This window comes from Bos mutus, chromosome 8 (genome assembly GCF_027580195.1).
Source record: "Bos mutus isolate GX-2022 chromosome 8, NWIPB_WYAK_1.1, whole genome shotgun sequence".
NCBI lineage: Eukaryota > Metazoa > Chordata > Mammalia > Artiodactyla > Bovidae > Bos > Bos mutus.
Window position 1 is genome coordinate 35689010 of NC_091624.1, and position 26615 is coordinate 35715624.

The window sequence follows — 26615 nt, forward strand, 5'->3', positions numbered from 1 at the left end:
CATGCATGACACCACATACTGGAGTAGTGTTTGACTTTTATAATGCTATTTCCATTTTGACCCCAACAGTACCCCAATGTGGCAGTAATTAGAACGAGAAATTATAAAAAGAAAGCTCGGCAAAACTTGATATTTAGTATTGGCTTTTGATATTTTACATAGTTCTTACTTGTCCCTTTTTAATATCTCTTTTCCTAGGAATTTCCACGGTGCATCAACAGAATAGCCAATAACAGAATCCCAAAGAATAGCCACTATTTGAAATGCTAGCAGTGTAATTTAATTGAACCCAAATATATTGACTTAGATTTAGGTATTGGTTTCTGTTAGTAAATTATTATACAACACACTACTACTGAGTTACCTCTGTACTACCTGAAGAGAAAAATACAACAATCTCACACTTTGTTATAATGAGCAAGATCCTTATATGCCCAAGGAACAAAACCATTCACAACAGAAGACTAGAAAACTAAACATTTAAAAATACTTGTGATTAAAGCAGAACAAAAGTAATATATCAATGAAGTGAAATAATACTTGCACACTGTATTATTGTGTTTTCAAGCTTATTACAGTATATGTTGTTTAGTCACTAAGTCATGTCCCACTCTTGTGATCCTATGGACTACAGCCCTCCAGGCTCCTCTGTCCATGGGATTTCCCAGGCAAAAATATTGGAGTGGATTGCCATTTCTTTCTCCAGCAGATCTTCCCAACCCAAGGATAGAACTTGCATCTCCTGCATTGCAGGCAGATTCTTTTACCACTGAGCCACCAGGGAAAGCAAAATATGATTTCTCAAGTCCAAAGTGGTAAATATTGTGCGAAATTATTTGATTTGAGAGATATCTTAAAAGAAATACTTCTTGGGAATTCCCTGGCAGTCCAGTGGTTAGGACTCCATGCTCTCACTGCCAAGGACCTGGATTTGATCCCTAGTCAAGGAACTAAAATCTCTCAAGCCTTTCAGCGTAGCCAAAAAAAAAAAAAAAAGAACCACTTTTTGAACCTTACCCCAAGTAACAACAAAATATAGGTAAATTATAGCTTACTTACCCCTCACTCCCCACAGAGTTCCAGGATTCAAAAAGCTCTGATAAAAACAGGAGAAAAAAGAGCTTTATTTTAAAGCATTCCATAGGCCAGCAAGGAATTTTCAGAAATATTTTGAGAGAATATATTTTATCTCTCTTGCAACAACACAAATTTTTAACTTCAATCATGGGCTATCTCTAAATAAACCCTGAAGAATACTCAAGTTGGTACTGAATTTGCCATTTGAAAATAGACACATCCCGGTTTTTACACCAATTCCTCTTATGAATACTGTTTATTCAGGATTATGTGAAAAGACACTCTAGCCAGAATCTGAATGGAAATTGTGGAGCCATTCAATAGAGAATTATAAGAAACATTATTTTGGATAAATTTTGTCAGCCATAACAAACTGAAGACTAGGACTTAGATGATTACCACCAAAGAACCACAAATAGTATCCCAAAGCAAGCACTGGAGGCAGAATTTACAGAATTCATCTTCATAAAACAATACTTAACCATTTTGCTTAATTTTTCTCTGCTAAAATATCCCTAAATTTTCTACTGAAAAGCTTCCATTCGTGATTACAAACCATCAGCTATTAGCCTTCCTTGAGAGACTGAACTTATTTTTGTTTGTGGCCTGCAGTGGTGTATCACTGCAGTATCCACCCAGAAAAGGAGTGAGGAATTAATCTGAACTCAGCTGACTGATAATTTTGGTAATTTATAAGTATTAAAATTGTAAGATTAGGCAGCATTTGAATTGTTCCATTAGAACCCTGGGACTAGACTAAGCCTGTTTTACAGAACATTTTCCCAGCCAGCACTGGGAGTCCCTTGGCTGTAAGATGACCAGAACACGATCAGAGTGATACAGGTTATAATCTTATTAATGGAGTACATTAAATAAATATATTTTCTAAAGCACCAAATAGACTTTTTTTTTTTTTTAGAAAAGGCAATTTATGAGTCGCTCCTTACATTTAAAATCAAAATCTTTTTTTTTCAAATGCAACTCTATTTAATAAATGGGGAGCAAAACTACTATTTTTACTATATGTAAATAGCCTGTTGCTTTATCAATTAAATATATAAAAGCCCTTTGAAGACTAAAGCATATATGTTTATGGTATAATTATTAGGTTTTCCATAGAGCTGACTATCAAAATGGAATAACTTTAGGACAAATGTGGTTGTTTATATTAAATATTTTAAACTCTCAGAGGTTTAATTATATATGTTAGCAATAGCAGAAGTAACTATTCTGTGGAAAATTTTGTGTGAATTCTATTCTCACAAGAAAATATTTTAAAGATTTGGCTGTCTATTTTTATAGGCCTAAGAAGTAGTTCTTATGGGCTCCCCTGGTAGCTCAGACAGTAAAGAATCCACCTGCAATGTGGGAGACCTGGGTTCAATCCCTGAATTGAGAAGATCCCCTGGAGGAGGGCGTGGCAACCCACTCCAGTATTCTTGACTAGAGAATCCCCATGGACAGAGGATCCTGACAGGCTACAGTTCATGGGGTCGCAAAGAATCGGACACAACTGAGCGACTAAGCACAGCACAAGAAGTAGTTCATGACTATTTCTTTGATTTATGAACAAAAAATATGGTTTTTTTCTGGGTTTTTAGCCACCAGTTTTGGGCTATTTGTTACTTATTTCTTTAGTAACAATTACATTTTTGAGTTATTGATGATCTCTCTGGCTAGAAAATAACTTCCTTAAGCTGAAAAGTCTGCCTTCCATTTGGTAAATATTTTAAGCTCAATTTTTCACTCTGGGAAACTGAAGAAGTTAATTTTTTGGTACGTGAATAAGTATGTGATCAAATTAACAGCAAAGTCAGGCTTTTGAGGGATTGATACTCTTAGCTACTATATACGAGAAGTATATTAAAATTAAATCTGACATTACCAATGGTGAACTTCTCTGTTAATATCCTGAGGAAAGTTCATTTCCCTTCATTTGCAAGTATCTGCGCCAATGTTAAGGAATATTTTGTCTCTAATTTGATCAAAGCACCCATAACCTGTGCAGCCAAGTAGTCAAAGAGAAGGCCAAGACTTTAAGAGTAATGGAACCTACAATCAGAAGTATTCCAGTGGATTGTGAACAAATAAATCAGAGGGGAAGAATACTAACATATGCTTTTCCTGAAAGAGTTACCTTCAGTGGGTACTGAGGTCCTCTTAGTAAGGTTTATTACAAAAAAATCTATTACAAAGATTATTACTACATCTCACTAGTCACTGAGAAGGGAAACAAGATGTAAGGACCTGAATATGTGACTTTAATTGGCCAGGCTTGTGCTTAGTCGCTCAGCTGTGTCCTCTCTTGCGCCAGGCTATAGCAAACCAAAACACCCTTCAGAACCAGGCCAGTACCCCAGGGTTTAGTTCTCATGTTAGGGAAGAATCTATGCCTTTCTCAAAGGGTGGGTGAGCTGATAAAGTGACTCATATTCTGAAAACATCACAAAAGCATCTACAGACAACAGAGGGAAATTTTCTGTAGATATTTAATTTATAAGCATTTTCCCTGCTGTATGTTTTCTATTAACCTTTTATTATTGAGGATAGAACTGGGAACTAAAAGTTCTATCACTCAAGGTAGTTACATTCTGGTGACAACATTCTGTGGAGGAAACAAAGCAGAGTAAGGGAACAGAATCAAGGACGATTTTTTTTTTTTTAATATGGAAATTGTTTCTGAGTTAGGCAAACACACAAAGTTGTGAAAACTAGATGTAAGCTCACTGATTTAAAGGTTGCTTTTCAATTGACCTAATTCGTGCATGCTCAAAAGGGGCAAGTATCATAAACTGCATCTGAACAAAAATCACATCTAGCCAGTTTTTGTGGGAGGGGCAGCACACTGACTGATTTTGCTGAGCCATTTTGTCCTTTCATAAACAGGAAACTGTTCTAGATCTAGTCTTTGATCTCTACAGTTGCTTAGGACTTATTTCAAATTCAGGATCACATTTCACTTAAAAATTTTAAAATAGATATGTAATTTATGTAACATAAAATTTACTATTTTAAAGTACATAATTAAGTAATTTTTAGCATATTCACTATGTTGTGCATCCTTACTAATTCCAGAACATTTTCATCATGCCCAGAAGAAAGTATCTATTAGCAATCAGCTCTAATTTCTGTTTTTCCCCACCCTGATTCTGGGAAAGATTGAGGGCAGGAGAAGGGGGTGACAGAGGATGAGATGGTTGGATGGCATCACTGACTCAATGCACATGAGTTTGAGCAAACTCAGGGAGACAGTGAAGAATACGGAAGCCTGATGTGCTGCAGTTCATGGGTCACAAAGAGTCAGAGACGAATGAGCGACTGAATAACCACCATCCCCTGGCAACCACTAACCTCTTTCTCTCTGTGGAATTGCCTATTTTTGACATTTCATGTATCCTTTAGCATATGACTTCTTTCCTTAGGGTGTTTTCAAGATTCATTCATGTAGCCTAAAACAGTGTTTCATTCTTTTTTGTGACTGAATAGTAATCCATTGTGTGGATATACCACAACTATGTTTAGCCATTCACGCCTCGATGGACATTTGTATTGTTTCTTTTTGCTATTATGAATAACATGCTATGGAATGCTATAAACATCTGTATACAAGTTTTTATGTGAGTATGTTTTCAGTTCTCTTGGTTATATGCTTAAGAGTGGAATTTCTGATTCATGTGGTAATTCTATGTTTACCTTTTGAAGAGACTGAAAAACTGTTTTCCACAGCAACTGCACCATTTTACATTCCCACCAGCAGTTACAGTGGGTTCCAGTTTTTCCATTTTCAGCAACACTTGTTATTGTCTGTCTTCTTATTTTAGCCATCCTAGTGAATGTGAAGTGGTATCTCACTGTGGTTTTGAGTTACATTTTTCTAATGAATAATGATTTTTTTTTCATGTGTTGATTGGACATTTGTTTATGTTCTTTGGAGAAATGTCTATTCAAACCCTTTGCCCATTTAAAATTGAGCTGTGTTTTCAGTGTTGTAAGAGCTCTTTATATATTCTAGATATAAGTCCCTTATCACATATATGACTTGAAAATATTTTCTCCAATTCTATGTTGCCTTTTTACTTCCTTGATGGTCTCCTTTGCATTGCTGAAGTTTTTTCTTTTGATGAAATTCTATTTATTTTCTTCTTTTGGTGGTTTGTGCTTTAGTTATCATATCTAAGAAACCACTGCCTAATTCAATATCACACAGATTTATACTCATCTTTCCTTCTAAGAGTTTTATTGTTTTAGTTATTACCTTTATGCCTTGGGTCCATTTTGAATTAATTTTTATATATGGTGTGAGGTCCAGGTCCAACTTCATTCTTTTGCATGTGGATATCAAGTTGTCTCAGCACCATTTATTGAAAAAAACTATCTTTAATTTATTGAGTTATCTTAGCACCCTTGTTAAAAACCAGTTGACCATACATGTTTGAGTTGTTTATGGCCTCTTGATTCTATTCCATTGGTTTGTGTCCTTATGCCAAGACCACACTTGTTTACTGTAGCTTTGCAGTAAATTTTGAACTTGGGAAGTATCAGTCTACCAGCTTTGTTCTTTTTCAATACTGTTTTGGCTATTGGGGGGTCCCTTGAGTTTGAACATAAATTTAGGGACAGCTTATCCATTTCTGCAAAAAAGGCCTGTTGTAATTTTGATAGGAAGTACATTGAATCAGTTGCCATATGTGGAGAGTATTGAGATCTTAACAATATTAAGTTTTCCAATCCCTAAACATGGTCTATCTTTCATTTATTTAGATCTTCTTCAGTGTCTTTCAACCATGTTTTGTAGTTTTCAGTGTGCAAGTCTTACCCTTCTTTGGCTAAATTTATTCCTAAATATTTTATTCTTTTTGATGCTATTTTAAGTGGGCTTGTTTTCTTTATTTCAATTTCAGATTTTTCATTGATAGTGTGTAGAAATATGACTAATTTTTCTATATTGATCACAATTTGTGGCAAATAGTAAATTTGGGTTAGAAACACATGAATCAAGGAACTTAGGTAATGTTCACCCATAAACTGACTTAATGAGCAGAAATCCAACTTATTGTTGTTGATGATAACTTTTTAACTGATTATTTTAAGATTATTCCTTCAAGTACTACTTCTGTTTTTCTTATTGCTAGGTGAGGAGTGAGTGGTAAGAGCATAGAGCACAGGCAGGTAATTTGGCTTTTGCTGTCTATAGTCTCAGGTCATTCACATGTATTTTTCCTATTTAAGTAAAACACCAAAGGAACAATCCTCAGCACCTTGTCTCTCTGTATCATGAGGATACGTTCTATTTATTCCTCAGTGCTATATATTGTAAAGATTAATGGTGATACAGAGAAAGCTAATTTATTCAACTGATTTCTATGTTCTAGGTCTTATGCTAAGTGCTAAGTGCTAAAGAAAACTCAAGGATCAAACCTGAGTCTCCTGTGTCTCCTGCATTGCAAGCAGATTCTTTAACCACTGAGCCATTGGGGAAGCCCAAAGAAAACATAGTTTGATAAATCACAAATCCATCCACCAAGGGGCACATAGTCTGCTGAGTAAAGACAGTAACATTTTGACCATTTGAATGCATAAAGGAGCATGACACTGTAGTGACATACAAGAGAGTTAAAGGCCAGGTTTCTATTTTAATGGGGTTCACAATCTAAAGGAGAATATAATGGCTCTGGTAAAAAAAATATAGAGAGAGGGCACAATGGGAATATGGACAAAGGGCTTTTAACTTTCAAGGGTAAGGGAAGGCGTCCCTAAGAAGCTGCCTGTTGTATGTGGACAAGTTGGCTTTTAGAAGGTATAAGAACAGGAGGAATAGCATTTTAGACCAAGAAACCTCACTGCAAAGGCTAAGACATGATCATATACTCAGGGAACTGTAAGCAGAGAAGTAATTGTCCTAGTATATTGGAGACTCCAAATAAGGGTCTGCTGAGTGACTGAATTTAGCACTGGATGTAAGAGATGGCTGGAGCTGAGGATAGGAAGGTGGCTGAAATCACTGAAGGACCATACCAAAGAACTGAAAGGCTATGGAAAGCCTGTTGCATTTATTCTGTGCAATTTACACAGCAATTGGACTGGTTTAATTTGCTGCCCAAAATCTTTTTTCTTTAGACAATACAGATGATGTACAAAATACCAGAAGAGAGTTTAAAACCCATTTAGTTCAGTTCAGTTGCTCAGTCATGTCCGACTCTTTGCAACCCCATGAACCACAGCACGCCAGGCCTCACTGTCCCATCACTAACTCCCGGAGTCCACCCAAACCCATGTCCATTGTGTCGGTGATGCCATCCAACCATCTCATCCTCTGTCGTCCCTTTCTCCTCCTGCCCTCAATCTTTCTCAGCATTAGAGTCTTTTCCAATTAGTCAGCTCTCCGCATGAGGTGGCCAAAGTATTGGAGATTCAGCTTCAACGTCAGTCCCTCCAATGAACACCCAGGACTGATCTCCTTTAGGATGGACTGGTTGGATCTCCTTGCAGTCCAAGGGACTCTCAAGAGTCTTATCCAACACCAAAGTTCAAAAGCATCAATTCCTTGGCACTCAGCTTTCTTTATAGTCCAACTTTCACATCCATCCATGACTACTGGAAAAACCATAGCCTTGACTAGATGGACCTTTGTTGGCAAATTTAATGTCTCTGCTTTTTAATATCCTGTCTAGGTTGGTCATAACTTTCCCTCCAAGGAGCAAGCATCTTTTAGTTTCATGACTGCAATCACCATCTGCAGTGAGTGTAGAACTAATTATTTGCAAATAACTAATAGGTGATATCTATGTCTATATTTATATATTACATTGATTCCAAGCAAAGCTCCTGAGGAAAATACATTTTTGGGGGTCTAGTGTGAGAGAGGGTATTTTAAAAATTATATTTGAAGTATAAAATAGCCTTTCATGACACAATTCCATATTCATGTAGGTCATTTTTCAAGTTAGTGACATTTGACTTCATATAAATAGTACACTATAAATAACACCACAGTAAGGGCAAGGGAAAAAGGTAGCTGAGTCAAAATACTATCAAAGCCATATTAACATTTCAGTTTTGTAGCGGGCAGTGTGAAGGTGGAATGAGAAAGTTTAGCCTTTAGTGCTTTGATTTATTTAATTCTCCTGGAAAAGGTATTTTTTAAAAGTATTAATCAGGAGTAGTTCTACTCACAATCTTAGTATTACTGTAGGATGATTCATGATCAGACAATTAAACTAACTGAATTAAAAACAATAAAACTACCACCTTTCCCTCGTCTTGCTTGGCATTAATTTTTTCTTAAAGAAATGTAATTTTAATTTTTTCAATGTGACAGTGATACGGTTTGAGTCATATAATTACAAGGTTCATACAAGAAACAGAAGGCCCTGTTTCATTGGCCATCACTCTGATGCCCGCTTCCCAAAGGAGACTGCTGTCCTCCTATTTAACTCCATGTTTCTAAAGAGCATCCTTCGACTGCCATGTCTTAGTTGTTCCATTTTAGCCATTTTATGCCATTTCCTAATTTCCCAGTATACATATATCATATTGTTCAGTGTTTACTCTATATGTTTAACCCCTATTTTATACATTGTCCACCGCATCCCATGTTCTGTCAGTCAAGAGAGGTTAGTAATGCTGCATTAACAAACTACCACAAAAACCTCGGTGGCCTACAAGAGTAAAGGGTAACTTCTCATGTATACTGCACGTCAGCAGCAGGCCAGCTGCAGTTCACGCTAGAGTGTCAGCACCTGGGACTCTGACGGCCAGAGACAGCCTCTAACACGTGTCTACCTTGTGGCAGGCTAAGAGACAGGGCTCTAATGCTTCTGCCCCAAAGTGACACATTCACCTGTGATCCTATTTCCTTAGTTACCATAATTCACACTGCCAGGTCTGACATCAGTGGGTAGGGAAGTATAATTCTCCTCCAGGGAAGTAACATCAGGTATTCTCAAACAGTCATACGGTCCACCACACTTGTTTTTTTTTCCTCTGGAATTTATAGTCCCTTCTTTCCTGGGTTGCTTAGTTTTCTCTAGATGTATCACCATTTCATCTATGTTCCACCAGAGCTGTGAAACATAAGGTTCAAACACGTTAGGAAACTGATCATGGTGTGTGGGGGGCTTCGGTTGCCACTGCTTTGTTTTTTTCTCTTGGAGACATCCCTCCTGGAGCCCTCCATTCTCTGTGTCAGAGCAGATGGTTTGTGCTCCAGGTTGGCTCCACAGTTGTCATCCTCGAACTTCCCTTCACCTTTATCTCAGAAATTCTCCCTGCTTTCTCCTTTGCTGGTGCTCCTGGTTAAGAGGAAAACCAGGTAGGTTTTCTTGGTTTATGCCCTTATTTTGATGAGGTACCTCTCCGTGGGGCTTCCCAGGTGGTGCTAGTGGTAAAGAACCCTACCGCCAATGCAGGGGACGTAAGAGATGCGGGTTTGATCCTTGTGCTGGGAAGGTCCCCTAGAGGAGGGCAAGGCAACCCATTCCAATATTCTTGGCTGGAGAATTCCACGGACAGAGGAGTACAGTCCATAGGGTCACAAAGAGTGGGACATGACTGAAGCAACTTGGCACACACCTCTCTCTAGTAGATTCCTGAGCACACGCAAGGAAAATTTTTGCTTTGACATCTTTTTCTGCTCCCTGCATTGGTTCTATTTCCTTTCTTTTCTTTTTTCTTCTTTCCTTTGTTCTCTGCCTCTCTCTCTGCCTTTCTCTATTTTTCTTTCTTTCTCCTGTTTGTTCATTTCAGGCTCTTTCATGTAAAGAGGTGTCTTCAAATAGCTGGAGACCCTTGACTCCACCCATGTTTAAGAATGAGATGATTAAAAGTTGATGAAAGTCTCTGCAGGTGGGACTAAGACTTGTCTACTGTCGGGCTTCACTGTAAAGAGGTGAAGAGCCACATTCTCCATTCTCAATTATCAGTATTTGTGTGCCTTTTCTTGTGACCTGTTGGTTCTCCACCCAGAGGAAGCTTCTAATTCCCTGACAGTATCACAGCATGAATCTGAATTTGGAAAAGAAACTGGTGGGGGTGGGGTGATGGGAATATGTCTCCTAATTCAATATGCACAACTTCATTTAATTCTGCTTTTCTAAGGCGTGAGTCACTCCTGCCCTCAGCTCTGCCTGGTATCCAGAGGAGTTCTGAGTCAAACCCTCCAGAAAGCAAACTTCCTGAATGCAGAGTTAAGGCAGCAGGGAGTGGATATAGGGACTGGGGGTAAGAAGGATCCCACTGTTCTTCACAATAATACATAATACAAAACTCATAATATATTCTCATTTTCAGGCCCAGTCTACTGCTTTCAGAGGTGGGGGCAGCTCTAGTTTCAGAGCCTTTCCAGGGTCTGGGATGTGAAAAGGTTCACCTTGGCTGGCTCAAACCCCTCCCAAAAGCTTAGGTACTAAATTTCTCAGTTTGGGTAAACTAGTTATCACTCATCCATCTGTTTCCATGTTCCTAAGTTTGTTGACATCCTTCTTCAGCAGGGATCTCTTTTCCTGTTTGCTTTGTCTTTATGGGTTTATACCTTTTTAAAAATCCCTTCTCTTAAAAAAAATAAAATCCCTTCTCTTTCATTATAATGAGGTATCTGTAGTGAGAAAAGAAAAATGTGTGATAATGAACCACGTTTAACCAGAAGTCTCCTTACCATTAACATCATAGATGTAATGAACATCTTTTCTAAGTAAGAAAAGTCCAAGTATGACTATAGGCAGTTCTATAAGACTTAGATATAAGTATAATAAAACACCTAAATTTTATTGAATGCTTAATATGTGCTAAATGGTCCTTTAAAAAAAATTTTTTTTGGCTGTGCTGTACAGCATGCAGGATCCTAGTTCCCTAATCAGGGGTCACATCTGTGCCCCCTGCATTGGAAGCATGAAGTCTTAACCACTAGACCACCAGGGAAATCCCTAAACCGTCTTTTAAATGCTTATTTGTATTATATATATATATATATATATTAATATTTTATCTTCACAATAACCCTGAGATGGATTCTGTGATTCAACGCCTAGCAGTCTGACTCCAGAGCACCTATGCTATATAATGTGGTACATCATTTCTAAACTACAGGAAATCTTATTTTCAACTTGTCAGGTCTCTGGTCAATCCATACTTATTGGTAACTTAAGCTATAGCTGAGGTTTTTCTCATAGACAGCACATTATTTGTTGTGGCAAGGCTAGCATCACTTTCAAAGTGTCTATTTGAAGATACATGTTGGGGGTAGAAGAGAGTAATTTATGACAAATTCTAAAGCAGAGTCATTTAAACTGGGAATCCTGGCATGTGTTTATTTTATAATACAGACAGATGGGCCTTTCCTCTTAAAGAAAGCAGTTACCGTCTGTAATCTGAGGGGTCAAAGAGAAGCAATTACAAATCCCACATTAGTAACACAACACTAAAACGCTTGGGTAAACAAAACATAACTGCCAGAGTTTAATATCTTAAAGCACTGATGGCCTTGAACACCCTAACTCAGAGAATTCAGCTCTTCATTCCTTGTAGATTTTTGGACAAGGTTCACTAGCACTCTCTCCAAGGCTACTCATACTCCAACTCCATTGTCACTTCTGCAGATAATTGTTTGCAATATATAGATATATCTTTGAAATCCTTACTGCCTCTCAATTCCTTGACCTCTCTTGGAATGATCTTTGCCCTCTGCTATCTCAGGTACCCACTTTTACGGTCATTCCCTATACCTTGTCATTACTTCTAATTTTAATTTCAAGCTAACTACTCTCCAACCCATCTCTTCTTTTTTCAGGTCATTCTCTATGGTACCTAAACTCCAGCAATTCTTCAACCTGATGAGAAATACATTCCACTCACTCTCCCACCTTTTCACAGTTCCCCATCGCTCTCAGTTCTCCACCTTTCCCTCCCAAATCCTTCCTTCTTACCATGTCTGAAATTGGAATGCCTCTTTTGCATCTACCTTCAACTACCCTTTGCCCATTTCTCCCCATCATACTTGTCTGACCAAATCTCAGGCCTGGGCAATCGGACTGCCTAGTCAGTGCCTACACATGAGCAACCAAATCTGGCTGGAGAAAAAAGTGCAATCATACTGCTTATTTCATGACTGTAGCCTACCAGGCTCCTTTGTCCATGGAATTCTCCAAGCAAGAATACTGGATTGGTAGCCATTCCCTTCTCCAGGGTATCTTCCTGACCCAGGGATCAACCCTGGGTCTCCTGCACTATAGGCAGATTCTTTACTGTCTAAGTCACCAGGGAAGCCCTCACTATACTGACTGATCTCATTACAGATTCATGTGGGCCCTTAGTAGTGCCCGGAAACCTTACCGTGCTTCTCTCAATTCCCTCTCCCACACTTACAGACTAGTATTTCACCTCTCTTCCTCTCCCTCTCCCCCACTAACCCCTCTCCCTACTTTCAGTTAATAACTATACGAACCAGAATATGCTAAACTGCTGTAACAAACAAAAATGTTATAGCTCCCACTCAATAGAAATTTGTATCTTGCTCAAATAATAATCCAGAGTGGGTATTCCAGGTCAATGGGCAACTCTTCTTCATCTCTACACCTTCTTTCTTACTGCCAATCCCAGGGTCTTGTAGTCATCTGCATAATCTAGCTGGCAGGAAGGAAAAAACGAATGAAGGAGGCATAGTGGCCTGGAAGTAGCCCACATCATCTTTGCTCACATTCCAGTAGCAATAACTTCACATTTGACCATACCCAACTGAAAGAAAGCCTGAGAAAAAAAGTCTCTGTGCCCAGGAAGAATGAGAGCATACACTGTGATGGACAAATAGCAGTCTCCTAAAATGATGTTGTTTCTTATTTCACTGAGAAAATAGAAGCAACTAGAAAAGAATGTCTGCTTTGTCTCGCTATCAAATCCACAAGCCTACTTCAGGATGTCCCATACATATGGAGACTGGAGGGATTATATTTCCAGGCTGTTCCCAAAGGGGCGGTGTCCAAGCTTTCAGAACAACATGGTCATAATGACTACATCACCTAATCACAAATTCAAACATACCTTCTTTCCTGGTGCTTCTTTCACCTCTGTGGTTTTGGATGTTGTGATCAACACTTCTTCCTGCCCCTGTCTTTGTGAAACTCCAATGTATCTTGCTTTGGTGATTCTGTGTTACTCTGGTTCTCCTCCCACTTCCTCCTCTCTTTCTTTGTTGACTTCTCTATCTAGACGAAATCCCTTCTTTATTTGTTGGCTTTTCTCGTCCAGGTCTGAGCTTCTTAAACTTCAAGGTGATACAATCACTCGGGGTTCTTGTTAAATCAAAGACCCGATTCAGCAGGTCTGAGATTCCACCTTTCCAGCAAACCTCCTGGTGATGCCAGTGCTGCTGGGCCATTGACCACAAGGTTCTAAAGATGATGTTCTCCAAGATTCTGTCCTTTGTTCTCTTCTCTCACAGTGTTATCACTGCTAGGCTGAACTTCCCAAACTATCTTCTAGTTCAACCCTCTTTCCCTTACTTCAAAAAATTACATCTAACTTCTTAGTTGTCTACCTCTATTTGACTGACTCAACTTTTCAGACCTTTAAATGTCCAAGTCTAAACTGATCTCTCAAAAAGTAGTTCCTGTTCCTACTGATAATTGTCTTTTTTCTTTTTTTCTATCTTCTATAATTATCTCCAAACTCAAACCCTCCAATACCTTTTATTTTTCTCTTTCTCCTTCATGCATGTTATGCTATCCCCTCTTACTGGAAAACCAATGAATCAATGACCAAATTCTGTAGATTCTGCTTCCACATTACCTTTTAGCCAAGCTCTTTTAAAAATTTCTCCTGCCTTTACCTTTTAGTCCAGATTTATCAATACCTTTTACCTGGCCTATTCCAAGTTTATCTGACCATTGTCCCACCTCTAATTTCTGTATCCAGTTACAGAGAGGTGAAAGCAAAGCAAATCAAAGCTTTTAAACCTCCAATCTTTTATTTATTTTTAACTTCTTTTGTATTGGGGTATAGCTGATTAACAATGTTGTGATACTTTCAGGTGAACGAGGAAGGGATTCAGCCATATATATACGTGTATCCACTTTTTCCCAAACCCCGCTCCCCTCCAGGCTGTCACATAACATTAAGTAGAGTTTCATGTGCTACACACTAGGTCCCTGTTGTAAACCTCCAATCTTTTAAACCACGAAAACTAAGTAATGTTTAAATACAAATTCTTCCACTTAGCATTCCAGGCCCCATTCTCCTCGCTGTCTGCCACTTCTCAACATGCCCTAGAATGTTACCATTTGCTTTTCCCTAACACGACTTTCACTGATTCACCTTCACATATGTTCTCATGTTATCTCTTCTTGTTGTAAAACCATCCCTATCTCCTTCAAGGTCAATCCCAAATGCCTTTTCCTCCTTACTGCCTTTCTTTCCTCGTTCCCAGACAGGTCTGAGCAGTTCCCTGATATTCTGCAGTACTCTGTATTTTTCTCGTGGCACCTATCATGATTTATCTTTTATTATAACGATTTTATCCCTTATTCTAAAGGCAAGGATAACATCTTCAACTTCCCTCTGTAACCCCGCAGCGTCTTACCTAAGGGGGCGTCTACTATTAGTTGAAATCAAAGTGATTTAGGAAGATAACGTGTGCAACGGTAAGCAGCAGAGAATACGAAGTCAGGACAGTTGGGTTCCTGCTCTGCCATTTATTAGACGTGAGGCTTTGGCTAAGTCGCTTAACTTGGCTTGGACAACGGGAATCCTACTACTTGATGGAACACAAAGGGAGATAACTCTACAGAGAACGAACTAATCCATGTTCGTTATTTTCCTTGCAGAGAGCTGATGCAGCCTTTCTATTAAAATCCTGTTTGCAGGACCATCCCCACTTAACCGACCGGAGGTCGGGCCCCCGAACGGCTGGGAATTCGGGCCCCCATGTTCCCCAGGCCTCCTTCCACGGCAGGGCTCTCTGTTCTCCGCGATGCAGGTGAAGCCTCCGACCTGCGGGGGTATGGCCTGGAGTCCTATTCTCTCGGGAGACCTCCCCCCTCCCACTCACTCCGGGAAAGCTCTCCCCTTCCCGGTAACCCAGAAGACCGCTGCGCCGCCGCCTACGTGAGACGTTTGGACCCTGCACGGCCCCCGTAGCTCCCCTTCTCCAGCAGGTGGTTCTGGTCCTTTCCCCCAACTCTGGGCGCTCACGTCACCGGCGAACCTCTACCCACGCGCTAGCGCCGCAACCAACCGAGAAAATAAACAAACCCCAGCGCGCGGCGGCGGGCGCGCCAGGCCCCTCCCCCGCTCCGCCCCGCGGCTCTCACGCCGCCCCCTCAGCCGGGACTTCCCTCCCGCCCTCGGCTCACGGCCGCGCTCTCTCCGCCCCTCTCCGCGGCCCGCAGCCGCGCTCCCCGCTGCCGTCCGCCCGGCGCGACTCCCCGGGGCCCGTTAGTGCTCGGCGCCCGCTCGCGGGGCCGCCGCGCGACCCCTGCCCCGTGCGAGCCCGCCCCTGCCCCCGACACTTGACCCAGCGCAGTCCCAACGCCTAGTGCGGCCGCCCCGGGAGCCGCGGAGCGGCGGCGGCGGGGGGAGGAGGGAGAGGAGGACCGAGCCGGCGGCCGGAGAGGCCCGGTGAGTACGCGGAGGGCGGGCCGCCTCGTGGGGGGTCAGCTTCGGCGCCCCTGAGGCAGTGGTGGCGGCCCGGCCGCGCCGCTCCGGGCGTCCCGGCTCGGCCGTTGGGGACTCGGCCTGAGGCGACGGGCCCCGCTGGCCGGAGCCACTGGGCAGAGTGCGCGGGAGGGCCGCTCCTCAGGAAGGCCCTCGGCGCCCAGCTCGGGGGCGGCGGAGAGAGACCCGCGCCGACCCCAGGCCCGGGCGCACCGGCGGTGCCTGCGCCTCCCGAGACCCCGCGGGGGCCCGGCCAGGGGGCGACCGCGGTCGCGGGCCCGCCGAGTGACAGGTGCCGCCGCCCCCTCCCCGCCGCGGGCATCGCTCTCCCTCCCGGGAAGCCAGGCGCTCGGAAATTTCTGGAGCAACGACCCGACTCGCTGTTTTTCTCCGTTGCAGGTTTTGAAACCGCTTCTTTGCCAGAGTTCGGTCTCTCCCAGCCCTGTTTCTTTCTCGTTTGTACTTTGCGCGAGTAACTTTGGGAGCATCGGTTAACAGCCTATGGGTGAAATTTGGCTTTCGTTCATGCATGAGGTATAGTAAATTACTTATTGAATAAAGTGCTCCTCCTTCTCCCGCTAGCTATTGAAAAAAGAGAAGGGTTTTGAATTTTTTTTTTTTTTTGCAGTTATTGTTTGTAATAAGCAGTCTTCCAGAAATTTTGTCATTTCTAACACTTAGGGATCTTGGTCGATATTGAACAGTAAATGGCTTATTAAATTGTGTTTTCTCTCCAACTTCTTTTAGATTTTTCATTTTTAACTTTACCTGGAGTCTCCAATTGAGTAAGTGCTATGGCTTTCATTAGAAGCACTAATGAGAAAAATAGTCTTTCCTCTACTGGACAGCCACTGAAATGTTCTCTACACTTTTCATTATTGTCTGCTTCTTTACATAGTAAACGTGCTTGTAAGTGTAACCTGAATCGTCGGTTTAATAAATTTGACTTGCCAGCTATAAGAATATTAAACTTCGTGGCAATTAAAAATAATACAGATTTTTTTTTTCTCAACAAGTTTATAACACATAAGCTCACATTAGTCAGATCCTGATTAACGGAAGATGATGTCATAATTGGTAACAACAAACTTAGCTATAAGACATCAATCAGGTGGCTTCACTCTATAAAGAGTGAAGAATTCAGAAGTTGAGCAGGAAGAGATCATTGGGACTAATGAAAATACGTGTGCTTTATTCATGGGAGAATTCTTTAGTTCCTCAGTCGGTACCTGCTTGTACTTTTTGCTTAGCTTTTTCAATCCACAGAAATTAGATGCTGCAGGTTAGAGACGGGAGACAGTATTGAACTATGAAGGAAAAAAAAATGTTTGTATTAAGTTCGTTGAGAGCAAAGTTTGGGTATGTTCCTGGCACTTACTGGTTGTGAACCTTAGTTTATAAGACGCCAAAGTGAAAGATATTGTGTAGTTGGCGTTATTTGAGGAACAGAACATGAAAAAAATACAATACAAAATTTTCACCAGATATTAAGTCACTCATACTCAGTGCCATTTCATTTTATGGCTTTTGTTTTTTAAAATCTAAGCTACTTTTCAGTGAGACCACACTGTATGCATTTCGTTTTTCACCAGGCTTACTGGTTGGTTATGTTAGTGGAAGATCACTATCGTTTTTGTAAAAAGGGATATCTTTCTTGATAGAGGAGCTTAAACATATATCAGTTTTGAAGTGCCCTAATTATGGTTCCCTGGACTGAAGGATGGCTACTGCTACCATCTTTCTTGACCCTAGAATGATCATAGTCGAGAAGAATGATATCATAGTGGCACTTTTTCTCAGAACTTTGGTAGGGGAACCCAAGAGGCTCAGCCATTTATAAAACCATTTATAAAACCTGCTTCTTGCAGTTTAGGCTATTCATTTAAAAAACGTATTTACTTAAGCTCCTGGTGTATTCTAGTTCTTTTAAATTAACGCTTTAAAACCAGTTCTGTTTCCTAAATAAATATACCTTTTAAACGAAATTAGTTGTGGTGATGATGAGTTAGTAGAATGCCACTTAACAATGAAGCAACTTTGAACTGCTAATAACCACTATTAACTCACATTTGCATTTTGGGAATTGAGGATTATCTCTAGTGCACTTTGCATTTTGCTGCATTCTATTTTAGAGCAGGTCTTTGAATGTGTAGATAGCTGTATACTTGGGGAATGTAAATATTTTTTAAAAAAACAAATTCAATAAACGTATCTTTTGTGTGCCAGGTCCTGTGATTTTTGTTGGGGATGGAAAAAAGAGGCCCTTGCCTTTCAGGATATTGAAATCAGGATTATAAAGAGCTGGGCACAATAAACATAATTTTAATTAAATCTGTCCAGTAATAAAAGTAAATATAGAGTACAGAAATATTGCAGAGGAGGAAACGATTAAACAGGCAGGTTAGAAGAAGCATTTTAGAGATGCTAGCACCTGAGCAAGATTTTGGGGAACAAATACTGGGTAGGCCAAATCCTTTAGGTTTTTCTGTAAGATCTTATGGAAAAACCACACACACAAAAAAACTTTGTGGCTAACCCAATACAGGTTGTAAGTGAAAGAGATATAGGGCATTTTAGGCAAAAGGCATAGCAAAAGCTATAAACAAGTAAAATTAAATGTGTGGTCAGGAAGTTTTAAGTAGTTTTTTTGTTGTTGTTTGTTTATTTTTGGCTCTGCTGGGTCTTCACTGTTGTGCACAGGCTTTCTCTGGTTGTGGTGAGCCGGGGCTACTCCCTAGTTGCAATGCACAGGCTTCTCATTGTGGTGGCTTCTTGTGTCAGGGAGCACGGGCTCCAGGTGCTCCAGCTCAGCAGCTGTGGTGCGCAGGCTTAGCTGCTGTGTGGCACGCGGAATCTTCCCAGACCAGGGATTGAACCCGTGTGTCCTGCGTTGGCAGACAGATTCTTATCTACTCTGACACCAAAGAAGTCCTAAATAATTGTTTTGGTGGGGTACAATGTCTGAGGAAGGACAGTTGCTTTTGAAAATCTAACATATGTTCTAATATTAATAATAAGTTTTTTTTTTTAGTACTGAGTATAAAGTGGAGACTTTCCTGTAATTTGATATTACTGCAATTTCAAGTATAGAGGAATAAATAGTTTTTACTAATGGTGTTCATTAAGAAAGTATAAAACATTGCACTTCATGTGATGAGTTGCCTGCATATTTATATTTGTAAATTTATTGTGCATTTGTTTTTAAGTTATCTTGTGAACTTTTGTCTTCCTTCAACTACTTAAATTAGCCTTTACATTATTTTTAAAAGAAAACTCAACAGGAAGAGGGATAAACAGAAAATGATATTACATTTCTGGACCAAAAAAACTGATTTGTGTAGTATTTTAGTAATGTGTAACTGTTTAACATAGAACACTAGCCATTACATTCATAGACTGACCAATGTAGGTAACTTAGTGGATGTCTACTATATTTTTGTTTTGTGTATCTTAATTATCTCCATGTTATTTAAGTGTATGTATATAAATGAGCATTTGAATACCTGGATTTTAAAGACTATGTAATAGAGAAAGAACGGGAAGATGGGGGAGGGCGAAGAGCTCCGTTTGCATCTGTTTACCTAAGTATCTCTTTGATATGACTATAGATGGAGATGCAGACGTGTGGGACACAAGACCTCTAACCCTATGCTCACAAGAAGCCCTTTCCCTGAAATAGTATCTTTAAAAGTCTGATGTTTTTGTGGTCTGCTTATTTGTCTCTTTTTCTCTTTAAGATTTTTAAAAAGTAGTTTCAAATGAATTCCTGAATTATATGACATGATTTTTTTTTTTTTTTGTAAATTCGGAAAAATTTGTTAATGAAGGCAGTGTTCTCTTAAAGACATGCAACACAGTCTTTAACAATTGCTTTCTGTCATTTGTCTTCTCAGTCACTAACATAAGGGACCTGAGGCATGTCATTGTTAATTCTGACCTGTAGTTGCCCTTTCTAAGTTTTGACACAGGGCAGAAAAATCAATATTGCATTGATTATATTATGTTTTCCTTTTTGAATTTGGGTATAGATAGCCATTTTTCCTTTTCAAGATGAGATTTTTTTTTTCTTATAGAAAATTATTATAGACTATTTGGGAAAATAATGAAAACTATAGAAAGGAAGATAGGCATCATGGGTAGCCCCATGCATCTCATTCTTTTTGGTATGTAAACAACTAACATGTTTACAAACTGGGGATTATTTTTATTCCCTTCGTTCATTTAAAGTTTACATTTCACCCCTCTTCCCACTTGTGAAGTATTGGTTAGCGTATGGTATATGCATTTTTGATACATAGATTCCTCTCATGACTAATGAGGGAGTTGATGTGTTGTCTGTTTATCACTTTTTTTTAAAGTAGAACTTATGATACAGTTGATCAGCCTTCCAGTTGTCCCATCTCTTTACTCCTTCAGCTGCTAAGTAGAGCTATTTTTTGCCTTTAGTTTTACTAAAGTGATATAGGTGGCCACCACTCTTCTCTTCTCCCATCTGTAGCCCCTGACCAAACAAGGGATCATTGCAGGTGAACATTTCCCCCTTTCCATCTACCTTTCATTAGTTAAGCACTTGGGTTGCTAAGGTGTAGCATAGGTAGCTGCCTCATCAGAAAAAGTTATTTTGAGTGTTTAACACTGATTCTTTTTTCAGTTAACACAATGTATTCTAATGCTTTCTTTTCACTTTTATTATTTCTTCTCATTCATTCAGGAAACATTTGTTGCTTGTCACATATGTCCACTATTTAAGACATGGTCACTACTGTGATTCTTGGGTTTCAGGTAGATTGGTGTTCTCCTCATGTAGTATGTTAGATAAAATCTTTAGGTCTTTGACTCTTTTCAGTGGCTCAACTGCAAATTCTGAAGGCCAAAAACTGTTTTCTTTTCATTTCAAAGAAAAACAATTTCTGTGAGCTTGTAAGAGATGTTTAGAATGTCTGTGAACATTTCACTCATGCAGGACAGTCCAGATAATGAAATTCAGTTTTTGTATCAGTCCTAAATTGGAGAGGAAGTGTATTTGTGTAAGCTATTAGTGATGATAAAGTTAGATAATATTGCAGTGACAACCTGAAAACCTCACCAGCTTAAAGAAGCAAAGTTGCTTTCCTACTCAAGCTACATATCCATTACAGGTTAGTAAGGAGATTTTTTTCATTGTAGTTTCAGACTCCATCAGACTTGACTGATGGAGACTTCATCTAAGCATATGCTTCTGCAGTAACAGAAGCAGAGAAAAAACATGGCTCACCACGCTCGGCTTTTAAAGCTTACATTTCACTGGTAAGTCACATTGGCCATGTCTGCATTCAACATGAGAGTGATACATAATTCTTTTTCAGGGAGGGGCAGTGAATATTTTTGAACAGCTATCATATGCAGTTTATAGTTGCAAGAGTTAAAATTAAATACAGTAGTTATAGAACAACTGTGTAGGATTAGTGTACCTAAAGTGGTCAGAACTACTAAAACTTAGCAGGATTTTAACATGGCATGTTGAAGTGGAAGCAGAATTAATGTTTTCTATAATATTTTTGAGTCTGAAAATTTCTTTGCATTTTTTAGTATTTTCTCCCTTTTAATAACTTACAAAGCCTTAATTCTCAAGTTTGTGGGAAAGAGTTAAGCCTAAAAATATGTCTTAATTTTATTGGTGTAATGTCATCTCTGTATGCTGTGGTATTTTATCTTAATTCATTTATTTCTGGGCATAGGAACAATAGGTATTAACATGATCTTATAATACAAATACTTTGATTTCGTAACTATTAGATGGCATCTTCAAATATCAGCTCTTCTTTTGATTTTCCCTCATTGTTTAACAAAAAACTGAAAAATTTCTAAATAATTTTCTGGATTGTTAGGTTAAGATAGAACATTGAATATATGCTTCTCATTTTTGTTTCCTCCTGGGGGGTGAAAACATGATAACCATAGTGTGTGGTTAGCTTTCAAAATGTACCTTAATGATCCTTACCTCCTGGTATTCACACTTTTAAACAGTCTCCTTCTGCAATGAATAAGTAGGGTGTCCCGGGTAAGCAGTAGGATATTGTGGAAATAAGAGTAGCTCGTTTAGGTGTGAGCACTGTGGCTCAAGGCAGACGTGATAAAACTATAAAGAAAAAGGAATAAGTAACACACAAATCAGGATAATAACTTATCTTTGAACAGGTTGGGTGTTAGGGGGATGCTATTGGGGAGGCCCATAGGGGGTTAACATTTCATTAATCTCTGTGCTGGTTACTTAGAGTGTTCCTTTAGTTTTTTAAACTTAATATTTTATTCAGTTATATATTCAATACATTTCAAAGTAAAACATTTATGAATTTCACAATTAAGAAAATCTGTTTCTGTTGAACTGAGAGTACTTAAGTCTTCTAGTAGTTACAAGGCTTCTTAGAAACTTCAGAGTGTAAGCAAATCTAATTTCTGGTCCTGACTTCGACAGTAACTTGCAGGGTGGCTTAACCAGTCTAAGTACCAGTTGTCTCATCTGTAAAGCCAAAGGATTTGGGTTAGATATTACTAGAGGACCTTTTTAAAAAAATTTTTATTGTATAGTTGATTTACAGTGTTGTGTTAGTTTCTAGTGTAAATAAAATGATTCAATTATATATATATATTCTTTTATTAGAGGACCTTTGATATCATAAGTTTAAAAATTTCTTTAAAAGCTGAAAGATACCAATAAGGGATTAATTTCTAAAATATATAAAGAGCTCATACAGCTTGATATCAAAAAGGCAACCCAATCAGAAAATAGGCAGAAGACCTAAATGGACATTTCTTCAAAGACAACATACAGATGGCCTACAGGCACATGAAAAGATGTTCAATATGCCTAGTTATTAGGGCGGAGAAGGCAATGGCACCCCACTCCAGTACTCTTGCCTGGAAAATCCCATGGGCAGAGGAGCCTGGTAGGCTGCAGTCCATGGGGTCGCTCAGGGTCGGACACGACTGAGCGACTTCACTTTCACTTTTCACTTTCATGCATTGGAGAAGGAAATGGCAACCCACTCCAGTGAAGAACATAGGCTGCCGTCTATGGGGTCACACAGAGTCGGACACGACTGAAGTGACTTAGCAGCAGCAGCAGCAGTTATTAGGGAAATGCAGATCAAAACTGCAATGAGGTATCATCTCACACCAGTCAGAATGACTGTCATCTAAAAAAAATCTACAAATAATAAATACTGGAGAAGGTGTGGAGAAAAGAACACTTTTATGCTGTTGGTGGGAATATGAATTGGTGCAGCCACTGTGGAGAATAGTACGGAGGCTCCTTAAAAAACTAAAAACAGAGTTACTACTATATGATCCAGCAATCCCACTCCTGGGCATTTATCCAGAGAAAACTTTAATTCAAAAAGCTATGTGTACCCCAGTGTTAATTTGTTGTTGTGTTCAGTTGCTGAGTCATGTCTGATTGTTTGCAACCCCATGGACTGCAGCAAGCCAGGCTCCTTTGTCTTCCACTGTCTCGCAGAGTTTGCTCAAACTCGTGTCCATTGGGTCAGTCCATTGATGCTAACTCATGTCCATTGGTGCTATCTAACCATATCATCCTCTGCTACCCCCTTCCCCTTTTGCCTTCAGTCTTTCCCAGCATCAGGGTCTATCCAGTGAGTCAGCTCTTCACATCAGGTGGCCAAAGTATTGGAGTTTCAGCTTCAGCAGGAGTCCTTCAAAGGAATATTCAGGGTTGGCATCCTTTAGGATTGACTGGTTTGATCTCCTTGCTGTCCAAGTGACTCTCAAGAGTCTTCTCCAGCACCACAATTCAAACGTATCAGTTCTTTGGTGCTCAACCTTCTTTATGGTCCAACTCTCACATCCATACATGACTACTGGAAAAACCATATCTTTGACTAGATAGTCCTTTGTTAGCAAAGTGTTGTCTGTTTTTTTAATACATTGTGTAGATTTGTCATAGCTTTCCTTCCAAGGAGCAAGCATCTTTTAATTTCATGGCCTCAGTCACTGTCCACAGTGATTGGGAGCCCAAGAAAATAAAATCTGTCACTACTTCCAGTTTTTCTGCTTCTGTTTGCTATGAAGTGATGGAACTGGATTCCATGATCTTAGTTTTTTGAATGTAGAGCTTCAAGTCACCTTTTTCACTCTCCTCTTTCACCCTCATAAGGAGGCTCTTTAATTCCTCTTCGTTTTCTTCCATTAGAGTGGTATCATCTGCGTATCTGAGTTTGTTGATATTTCTCCCCGCAGTCTTGATTCCAGCTTCTGATTCATCCAGTCTGTCATATTGGATGATGTACTTCACATATAAATTAAATAAGCAGAATGACAACATACAGCCTTGTCGTACTCCTTTCCCAATTTGGAACCAGTCACTTTTTCCATGACTGGTTCTAACTATTTCTTCTTGATGTGTATATAGGTTTCTCAGGAGTCAGGTAAGGTAGTCTTGTATCCTCATCTCTTAAAGAATTTTCCACAGTTTGTTGTGATCCACACAGTTAAAGGTTTTAGTGTAGTCAGTGAAGCAAAAGCAGATGTTTTCCTGGAATTCTCTTGTATTTTCTATGATCTGTAGGATGTTGGCAATTTGATATCTGGTTCCTCTGCCTTCTCTAAAACCAGCTTGAACATCTAGAAGTTCTCAGTTCATGTACCGTTGAAGTCTGGCTTGGAGAATTTTGAGCATTACTTTGCTAGCATGTGAAATGAGTGCAGTTGTGTGGTAGTTTGAACATTCTTTGGCATTGCCTTTCTTTGGGATTGGAATGAAAACTGACCTTTTCCAGTCCTGTGGCCACTGCTGAATTTTCCAAATTTGCTGGCATATTGAGTACAGCATTTTGACAGCATCATCTTTTAGGATTTGAAAAAGCTCAGGTGGAATTCCATCACCTCCGCTAGCTTTGTTCGTAGTGATGCTTTCTAGGGCCCACTTGACTTCACACTCCAAAATGTCGGGCTCTGGGTGAGTGGGTCACACCGTTGTGGTTATCTGGCTCATGACGATCTTTTTTGTATAGTTCTTCTGTGTATTCTTGCCACTTCTTCGTAATATCTTCTGCTTCTGTTAAGTCCATACCATTTCTGTCCTTTATTGTGGCCATCTTGGCATGAAATATTCCCTTGATATATTCCGCTTTCTTGAAGAGAAAGAAGGAATTTTCTTGATATCTCTAGTCTTTCCCTTGTATTGTTTTCCTCTGTTACTTTGCATTGTTCACTTAGGAAGGCCTTCTTACCTTTCCTTGCTGTTCTCTGTAACTCTGCCTTCATTTGGATATCTTCCCCTTCCTCCCTTGCTTTTTGCTTCTCTTCTTTCCTCAGTGATTTGTAAGGCCTCCTGAGACAACCACCCTGCCTTCTTGCATTTCTTTTTGTTTGGGATTATTTTGATCACTGCCTACTGAACCTCTGTCCATTGTTCTTCAGTCACTGTCTCTACCAGATCTAATCCCTTAAATCTATTCATCACCTCCATTATATTGTTATAAGGGATTTGATTTAGGTCATACCTGAATGGCCTGGTGGTTTTCCCTCCTTGCTTCATTTTAAGCCTGAAATTTGATCTGAGCCACAGCCAGCTCCAAGTCTTGTTTTCACTGACTGTATAGAGCTTCTCCATCTTTGGCTGCAAAGAAAACGTAATCAGTCTCTTTTCATTATTAACTATCTGATGGTGTCCATGTGAAGAGACATCCTTTGGGTTGGAAAAGGGGGGTTGCTGTGACCAGCGTCTTCTCTTAACAAAACCCTGTTAGCCTTTGCCCTGCTTCATTTTGTACTCCAAGACCAAACTTGACTGTTATTCCTGGTATCTGTTGACTTCCTACTTTTGCCTTCTGATCCCAATGATGAAAAGGACATATTTCATCTTTCTTGGTGTTAATTCTAGAAGATCTTATAGGTGTTCATAGAACTGGTCAGCTTCAACTTCTTTGGCATCAGTGGTTGGGGCATAGACTTGGATTACTGTGATGTTGATAGAACGGGTGAGGGGAAGATTAAATTGGTTTGGGATGAACATATTCACACTATGATATATAAAACAGGTAAACAACAAGCACCTGCTGTATAGCAGAGGGAACTATAGTCAATCTGTAAACAATGCTGCTATGAAGACTGGGTGCCTTCATGGATTACAGCTTTGTCATGGCGTAGTGGCTTGCATAACTCAATGAAGCTATCCTGCTAAATCACTTCAGTCGTGTCTGACTCTCTGTGACCCCAGAGATGGCAGCCCACCAGGCTCCCCCGTCCCTGGGATTCTCCAGGCAAGAACACTGGAGTGGGTTGCCATTTGCTGTTTTCATAGCAGCATTGTTTACAGATTGAATATAGTTCCCTCTGCTATACAGTAGGTGCTTGTTGTTTACCTGTTTTATATATCAGAGTGTGAATATGTGTGGTTTGCCTTGGAAATGATTTGAGATCACTCTGTCATTTATAAGGTTACACCCAAGTACTGCATTTCAGATTCTTTTGTTGATGATCCCTTCTTCCAAGGGATTCTTGCCCACAGTAGTAGATGTAGTGGTTATCTGAATTAAATTTGCCCATTCCCGTCCATTTTAGTTCACTGATTTCCTAAGATGTCGATGTTCACTCTTGCCATCTCCTGCTTGACCATGTCCAATTTACCTTGATTCATGGACCTAACATTCCAGGTTCCTATGCAGTGTTGTTCTTTACCATGTCAGACTTTACTTTCATCACCAGATACATCCACAACTGAGCATTGTTTCCTTTTTGACCCAGCCGCTTCATTCTTTCTGGAGCTGTTAGTAGTTGCCCTCCACTCTTCCCCAGTAATGTATTGGACACCTTCTGGCCTGGGGGGCTCATCTTCTGGTGTCATGTATTTTTGCCTTTTCATACTGTTCATGGGCTTCTTGAATCAGTAATGATTTGCC

The 26615-nt window shown here is 39.8% G+C and overlaps 1 protein-coding gene across 3 annotated transcripts in view; it reads left to right on the forward strand.

The window, feature by feature from the left end:
* The first annotated feature begins 15309 nt into the window (after window positions 1-15309).
* The window catches only part of GKAP1 (G kinase anchoring protein 1), a 91747-nt gene continuing 80441 nt past the window's right edge, over window positions 15310-26615 (forward strand). Inside the window, exons 1-3 of one of the 3 annotated variants that reach the window (XM_070375417.1) lie at window positions 15310-15681; window positions 16117-16251; window positions 20884-21003. The gene's annotated coding sequence lies outside the window, so the exon portion shown is untranslated. The remainder of the gene's footprint in view (window positions 15682-16116; window positions 16252-20883; window positions 21004-26615) is intronic. The other 2 variants (XM_070375418.1, XM_070375416.1) reach the window with 2 other exon arrangements.